The sequence below is a fragment of the Salvelinus sp. IW2-2015 genome, unplaced genomic scaffold, assembly GCF_002910315.2.
Source record: "Salvelinus sp. IW2-2015 unplaced genomic scaffold, ASM291031v2 Un_scaffold3837, whole genome shotgun sequence".
Taxonomy (NCBI): domain Eukaryota; kingdom Metazoa; phylum Chordata; class Actinopteri; order Salmoniformes; family Salmonidae; genus Salvelinus; species Salvelinus sp. IW2-2015.
Window position 1 is genome coordinate 1 of NW_019945111.1, and position 6,716 is coordinate 6,716.

General features: G+C 41.2%; 1 long non-coding RNA gene across 1 annotated transcript in view; it reads left to right on the forward strand.

The window, feature by feature from the left end:
* The first annotated feature begins 1,347 nt into the window (after positions 1 to 1,347).
* The window catches only part of LOC112076555 (uncharacterized), a 22,811-nt gene continuing 17,442 nt past the window's right edge, over positions 1,348 to 6,716 (forward strand). The window contains exon 1 of the long non-coding RNA XR_011477789.1: positions 1,348 to 1,478. This is a non-coding gene — a long non-coding RNA (uncharacterized lncRNA). The remainder of the gene's footprint in view (positions 1,479 to 6,716) is intronic.

A 6,716-nucleotide genomic window follows, 5' to 3' on the forward strand; every position in this document is an offset into this window, starting at 1 on the left:
AGACAAAGAAAGGATTTCCAACCTAATGAACTCCTTCTGTGAAATTTGTACCAGTACACTATGTGGATACTAAAAAGACAATGCATCAGTTTGATTTAGCTTCTATTCACCTGGCCTATTCCCATACATATTCAGGATCAACGTGGATATTATGAATTCTATGGTCACAGATTTTATTACCAATAAAACACAAAGCCAGTTCATCAGTTTCCAGACAGCGGTATAGTCTCATCAATTAACTGAAAGACTTGTCTGACCTTATTCAGTTGTGTCTGTTTGTCAGCAAGTATATTGTGGACCTCAAGGTGAGCATGGAGCAAAGTGTAAAATAATTGTAGCTATTCTCACTCGTAACTGGAATGATCTAAGCGTTTGTACTGCATACTGAGGGTGAAATGCAGGGTCCCTGTGATTAAAACTAACTTTGGATACACAGCCTATAATCCTAAAACCTATAGTTTACAGTGATGGTTATTGTGAAGTCCTTTTTCTAATATTGTTTATTACATACATTTTGAACAAGGAAACAAATGCATCGTCATGCAAATGTGAGAATTAGGAAGGTTATCAAAATTCATTTTAATATGACCTATTCACTATGGACTACAAGCACACCTAATGCAAGATTACCATTTCATACCAGTATGTATTTCACAGAAAGAAATCACATACGGTGAGTATACTAGTATTTATGTGGTGTAAAATATGATTGTGTGATCCATTTACCAGTAGCAGTCATATTCTTAATAATCAATACCAGTATATTAAAATCATGTTTTTAATAAGCATGGTTGTGTCCTCTTTACACAGTGGTGAGTGAATAAATAAGTACAGAAACCAGGAAGTGATTTGCAACCAGGAATAGATAATCACTATGGTTCATCTATACCCATGCCATTGGGATTAATTWAAAAAATTGGTCTATATAGTTTTATCAGGACCTGTAAAACATCTTTGTACATCAATTAAGACATGCAAAGAAGGAAAAACTACACTTACTGGCTTTTCATTCAGTTGTAGAAGTTAAACATTCAAACCTTTCATTGTACATATTGTTTCCACTTTTAGATCCAGTTGACTTGGTATTTCCCATTACAAGAACGGTATGTCTGAAATTCTTGTTTAAGTTATTCTGTTTGACATCCAAATAAGCTCTTAAGCTCCTAACTGAGATTTAAATTCATATTCACTGTTTTAGTTTAGTTCGTTAACTATTTACTTTTAAAAATCAGGTCACAGTATACAAGCTGTCATGTGATTTAAAGTAAACCATGCCTTTGCTGTTTGGAGGACAATGTAATGTCATGATACTATCTATAGGCCTACTTTCAGTTTCATTTTACTGGTTGTCATGTGATTTCTAGGAAATCATGCCTGAATATTTTCTATAAGTACCTACGGGGCATCAGTTTGCCTGTGTCAAATTGCAAGGACGTCGAATGGACAACACTTCTTTAAGAGTGGGTGACCAAACTCAAGTGAGTATGATTATTTTGTTACTATATAGTCACAGATTGTTTAGAAATGTTGCCGTAGTTGTGTACTTTTCTTAAATATTTGTTTAATTAAGACCTTTATATCTGCTAGCTAGATGGATCTGAGAGAAAATTAAGAATTCCATTCAGCATATTTGACTCATGACAATATTGTTTGTTCATCCTAGTTTAGGTGAGATTACCTTGTAAGAATAGATTTTTAGCCTATTCTGTGCACTGTTAGCGTTTTCATATTTTAGCAGAACAGAAGGTTTGGAATTAAGGATGGCAGTGAAGTCAGACAATTCAGGGGTTCAATACATAGTATCAAAATGTTTAAACCATGTAATGCTGGTGTGTTTAACGTTCTGAAGGTTTAACAAAGTAGTAAAACTGCAACTAGAATGATTCCACTCTGGTCACAGCTGCAAACTAATGATTCTCCTTCAACAAAGGTTGTGTTCCTCTGATCAGACGTTACTGACGCATGGATAGGTATTTTACGTATCACCTAATCGCATCATATATTATAGCATGGACGGGCAATAATTTTGGCTCGAGAGCCACATCGGGATTTCAAAATTCAGCGGACTGCTGGACCGATTTGCTTGCMAAAGGCAATTTGCGGGMCAGAAAAATGGCAGTTATTTGAAAACGTACAGGTCTATTAGAATTTCTACATACCTTCAATCCAGTTTTAATGTTCAAGAGTTTTAGACGTGCAGACTGAATGGACTCACGAGTCGTATGTTTCTTACCCCTGTGTTTTAGCAATCTGGTGTCTGACAGCCAGGGTTGGGTAGGTAACTATCTAAATCCGTTACCAGTGGTGGAAAAATTACTTAATTGTCATACTTGAGTAAAGGTACATTAATAGAAAATTACTAAAGTGAAAATAACCAAGTAAAATACTGCGTAGGGCCAGGCTGCTACCCAGCTTAGGCTACCAGGACACAGTCCACACAAGACTTCTCCTTTGTCCAGTAGCAAACATTCAATGTGGTTAGGTCAACCACTGGCCTAAACCCCACAAAATCATTTGAAATGCTTGGCCCCCGGCGTTCCGGCCCTCATGCATTCCAGATTCCATGTGGAAGTGAGACACAGCCTTAAGTACACTACCTAACGAGTCAATGGGCTACAGGTGTGGGCGTGAACATGCAGCCCAGGTTGCTAGACTTTTCTGGGACTGGGAGCAGAACTGGCTGTTGGGCCTGGCTTTGGCCCGGAACTGGGGCACTCCACACCACTTGGGGGTGCCACAATATTATGCAATATAATTTCTAGTTTGTGTCATGTTATTACTAGACATTAGTTATCTGTAATGTAGAAGAAATATACAGATCTTAAAGATTCAAAGTTTATGGCTGCAGCCAATTCGGCAACACAGGGGAGAAGCCTGTTGCAGAAGTTTGCGAGGAGCTTGATAGTGTTTACAGACTATTTTGAAATATTCCTGAAATCCTGCTGTAAATATTCAAATACCAAATATGTGCTTACGTAATACAGGTTTGTCATTTTGTTCAGCACTGTTTAGCTGACAGAAAACTATTCTGAATATCCGGGTAGATAGGCAGCCCAATAATTGTTTTCATTAATTGGTCTTTTGACCAATCAGATAAGCTTTGAAAAAGATCTGATGTGATTGGCCAAAAGACAAATTTGTGGGAAAAAAACAGAATTGGGCTGCCTGTGTAAATGCCGCCATTAGTCACAGAAAACATGACCCCATTTGCTCCGTGTGAGGGTATTCAGTGGGCAAGACACCAAGTCATTTAAAAATATATATACACACACACTTTTACCCCCCCCCCCCCAATTTCGTGGTATCCAATGGGTTGTTAGTCTCATTTCATCGCTGCAACTCCCGTACAGACTCAGGAGAGGTGAAGGTCGAGAACCACGCGTCCTCCCAAACACAACCCAACCAAGCCGCACTGCTTCTTGACACAATACCCACTTAACTCGGAAGCCGGGCGTACATGCGGCCACAGGAGTCACTAGAGCGCGATGGGACAAGGACATCCCTGCCGGCCAAACCCTACCTTAACCCGGACGACTCTGAGCCAATTGTGCACCGACCCATGTCTCCTGGTGGTTGCCAGCTGGACTTGAACCAGGATCTCTAGTAGCACAGTTAGCCACTGCGATGCAGTGCCTTTAGACCACTGCGCCACTCGAGAGGCAAGCCCACTCCAAGTCTAACTCAGACTAGCCCATGGGTTGTTTGTCACGTCGTGTGTATAGGTGGCAGGGAAGTCAGGCGCAGGAGAATCGAACTTGGTATAAATGGAGTAGTTTAATAACTTAAAAAACACAGCACATAATAAAAGCAAAGTGGGTACGAGGACCCGTCACGCACCAATACAAACTTCACAAGCATGAAAAACAAACAATCTCTGACAAGGACATGAGGGGAAACAGAGGGTTAAATACACAACATGTAATGAATGGGATTGGAACCAGGTGTGTAGGGAGACAAGACAAAACCAATGGAAAATGAAAAATGGATCAATGATGGCTAGAAGACTGGTGACGTCGACCGCCGMGCACCGCCCGAACAAGGAGAGGCATCAACTTCGGCAGAAGTCGTGACATTGTTCCATGAATTAGGTTCCTTTTGAGTAGTGTAATTTGGTGAAAGAAAGCTTTTAATTTAAGGTCATTTTAACATTCTGTCATAAAGAGCACATGTTCATAAGAAACACATTTTCACATCTCCTTTTTGTTATATATTAAACAATACAAACATCAACTACATCACACTTGCCCAGACCCACATGCTCACACCCCTATCTCCACCACCCGTATCACTCTGTCACAAGACCTCAAAATGCACCATTTTGTTTCTCTCCATCGGCAACACATTTTCAACATTTAGAAAATAAAGCATTTTACCTTTCCATTGTGTTAACGATGGAGGACTGGTTGATTTTCAGTATAAGTATACGTTTTTTCAACCCATCGGATCTCACTGCACCCTCATATGCCATGTCTTGAAATATGCAGACAGACGGATTAAAAGTACATATACATTGTAATACTTCTGACAGCCAACTTTCTAACTCCGCCAAAGGAGGTTGGTGGCACCTTAATTTGTTGAGAACGGGCTCGTGGTATTGTAATTCCATTTGCTCCGTTCCAGCCATTATTATGAGCCGTCCTCCCCTCAGCAGCCGCCACTGAACTCCGCCCATAACWTTTGGACTTTATAACATTCCCAGAAGACATGGATTATTGAGTCATTGTTAGTTGACTCAATAATCCATGTCATTGTTAGTTTTACACTTTGGGCTCCTGTCACGCCTTGACCTTAGAGATCCTTATTATTCTCTATGTTTGGTTAGGACAGGGTGTGACTCGGGTGGGAAAATCTATGTTTTGTATTTCTTTGTTGGCCTAGTATGGTTCCCAATCAGAGGCAGCTGTTTATCGTTTGTCTCCGATTGGGGATCATACTTAGGCAGCCCTTTTTCCCACCTTTGTTTGTGGATCTTGTTTTCTGTTAGTATCTGTTGCCTGACAGAACTGTGCGCTTTCGTTTCCATTTTGTTATTTTTGAGTGTTTTTTAAAATAACTATCATGAACACTTTCCACGCTACGCCTTGGTCTACTTTTTCCACCACCAACGAGAGTCGTTACAGAAGATCCCACCAAAAACGGACCAAGCAGCGTGGCCAGGAGGAGAAGGACCCTGGACGCAGGCCGGAGAGTATCGCCGTCCAAGGGAGCAGATGGAGGCAGCGAGAGCGGAACGGCGACGATACGAGGAGTTAGGTCAACAACGGAAGCCCGAGAGGCAGCTCCCAAATCTATTTGGGGGGGGCACACGGGGAATTGGCGGAGTCAGGGTTTAGACCTGAGCCAACTCCCGTCCTTACCGTGGTGAGTGTGTGACGGGTCAGGCACCGTGTTATGCGGTGATGCGCACTGTGTTGCCGGTACGCATCCACAGCCCGGTGCGCTCTGTGCCAGCTCCCCGCATTTGCCGTGCTAGAGTGAGCATCAGCCAGCGACGGTCCCCGGTCCGGAGCCCCCGGCGACGGTCCCGCGTCCGGAGCTGCGGATACGGTCCCGCGTCCGGAGCCCCGGCGACGGTCCCCGGTCCGGAGCCTGCGGATACGGTCCCCGGTCCGGAGCCTGCAGCAACTTTTTCCATTACCAACGAGAGTCGTTACAGCTCCCGAGTGGCACAGTCTAAGTCTAAGACACAGCAGCACAGTGCAAGAGGTGTCACTGCAGTACCTGGTTCGTATCCAGACTGCCTCACATCTGGCTGTGAGTCCCATAGGGGGGTGCACAATTGGCTCTGTGTCGACTGTCCTTTTCTCAAATAGGATTCCCTCAAGATTTCTCTGATGTCCAAAGATTACAAATCAACATTTCGTGATATCAAACTTTTAAGTTGAATTCATTTGAAAATATTTACATTGGTCAATACAAAATTACTTATTAGTTAGTTATGGAAATAAATGTATTTCCTATTACCAAGTAATTTACGGTTTCTATGCCTTAAGTTTTCCATGTGGACCAATTTATTGGTGAATTCTGAAAAGCTATCCAAGGATTGTTCGATAGGGTTGTGTTTTTAGGGAGTGATATTGGTTCTTGTAGAATACGTTTAATTTTCTTCCATGTTGTTTATAGTGTTCTTAACTATGAAGTTGTTACTGTTCTTAGCTTTATCCTTTGAAAATATTCTAGGGATGAGCATGCACATCTTCAAGAAGGACCCATTGTTCCTCTTTAGTACATTTAACTCTGTCGCAAGTGAAAGCCTTGGGTGGCGAGTTGATACATTTCCAAGTCTGAAAGGTTTAAACCACTCTCAGATTTAGGAAGATGTTCCTTTTTTATTCTTATGAACTTTATTTGCCCATATAAAGTCTGTTATGACCGAATATGCTTTTTTTAAAGAATGTCTTCAGTGGGATAATTGGTATTACTGAGAATAAGTATACACATTTTGGAAGCCATGCCATTCTGAAGAGGTTTATTCTTCTATTCTATGCATGGGAAGAATGTTCTATTTAATTAGGTCTGTTTTCATATAGTTGAGTAATGGGATTAATATATCTTTATATATTTGTCACTTATTAAGCATCCTAAGTATTTTATGTTTTTTTGTGGTCTACTTAAAGGATTGCTGTAGACCATGAGTTATTATTTTTCTCTTTCCTATTTCCATTATTTCAGTTTTTCCCACGAGTATTCTGAAAATATTTTTAGCAGGGGGGGGG